The sequence below is a fragment of the Hylobates moloch genome, unplaced genomic scaffold (assembly GCF_009828535.3).
Source record: "Hylobates moloch isolate HMO894 unplaced genomic scaffold, HMol_V3 SCAFFOLD_7, whole genome shotgun sequence".
NCBI lineage: Eukaryota > Metazoa > Chordata > Mammalia > Primates > Hylobatidae > Hylobates > Hylobates moloch.
The window spans coordinates 100,463,454-100,465,311 of record NW_026652282.1 but is presented as its reverse complement, the minus strand read 5'-3'; positions in this window follow the sequence as shown (position 1 = coordinate 100,465,311).

The window sequence follows — 1,858 nt, the reverse complement described above, 5'->3', positions numbered from 1 at the left end:
GAGAGGGGATTTACAGGACATGCATACCAGGGGGTGGGAATCTTGTGGGTCATCTTAGAATTCTGTTTACCACAGACTCCGTGAAATACATTTCATCCTATTACATTGTTTAAAGAAAACCAACAACATGAGGCCAGCTGCTTTCCATTAGCATTCTCCATTCCGGGAGGGCAACAGAGCTGTCAGGAAAAGTCTTCTGAATCCCTGAAGCCAAATCAGGCTGTGGTTAAAAAAAATTCAACGACCTTGGAAGAACGGCCTTTTCCCCTTTTTTTCCCCTCTTTTTCCCCCAGAGCCCTTGTTCAACCCTCAAATGAGCCAGTTTGAAAAGGAAAAGGCAGCGCTGGGGCCTAAGCATCTGGGGTTGGCCTAGAGAAGCAAACAAAGCACTTTAATAATGACTTGATAACGAGACTCGATACCTCTGCTCTGACAGGTTTCCTGATAACCATTATTACATGACTATGTTTGGTCCTTGGAAGTGGTTCTGAAAGCCTCTCATAATTTACTGGATAAAAACATATAGTTCCTCTTCCCTTATTCAGTTTGCCAGCTTTTTTGTGGGACTTCATGCAGAAGGGTCTGTTACTGAAAGTGTGTCTCAATGTGTCCCCATATGTTTAAAAAAGACCACTTTTCCCACTGACTTCTGTTTGCCACTGCAAGACCGTCTCCACTCCCTGCATTCATGCAACATAAAAATATATAGTGAGCACCTCCTGCGTGCCTGGTATTGCGCTAGGTGCTGGTAATACTCAGATAATCAAAACATGGTCACTGTTCTCAAGGTGATATCAACTATGACAAGAGGTATGCGCAAAGGGCTGAGAGCATGGGGCATGGGTGGCCGATACCTTTGAGCTGGGTCTTGAAGCATATGTGTAATTTCAAGGATGTGGGAATTAGAGGGATGATGTTCCAAGCCAAGTGCACAACCTGTGCAGAACACAGAGAAAACAAAAGAACATGGTGATTCTGGGAGGTCAGAGCATGGGGCTGTGAGTCAGGGGTGGGCTGCTGGGAGACTGGACCTCCTCCAGCGGGCAGAGAACACCAGATTGCAGAGGGCCTTGAGTGTTAAGAACTTGGCTTTTATCTTGCAGGCAGCAGGAAGCTAGTGGACAAGTTTAAGCAGGGGAGGCTCATGGTTATATTTCAGAGAGAACACTGTGCCTTTTTTGAGATCGTGAGGTGACTGTAGCTTTTTCTAAATATCATAAATAAAAGTATAGCTCAGAGGAGGCAGCCCCAAGGTCACTACCAATGAATCGTGGTATGATTAAGGAACAAATTTATTTTAAATTTATATTAGCCATAATGAGGCATGTGAAAGAAATATACAGTGATGCCTCTAAAAGGAGATACTTGGGAAGGAAAGCTTTGTTTAATAAGATCAGCTTGTGGGGGCAAAAGGACAGAAAAGGTGGTGGCTGGAAAGCAGGAAGAGGCTGCGTTTCTTTTACTGAAACCTCTTTCTCCATGAGGGTCCAGACCTAGCCCAGCTGAATGGGGCGCTGAATGGGGCTCCACACTCACGGTTCACGTGGCTAGGATATCTAGGAATGGGCTCTGTGTATCAAGGGAAAGAGGGGTCCAAGAGTGCTTGATTCTGTACAGGTGAATAACCCAGGGCTAGGAGGGAAGACAGGTCTTGCTAAACTGGAAAACAAGGGGGTTCTTCTGCTAGGACAAGTCTTCCTCTGCCCCCTAGAGCATGCCTCTGTGTCTGAAGAAATTTCTGACCACAAAGGTGGTTCTTTGATAGGAACCACTTTTTATTTTAATAATATATTTTACTTAACCCAATGTAACCACCATATTATGATTATTTCAACATATAATCACTATAAAAATAATA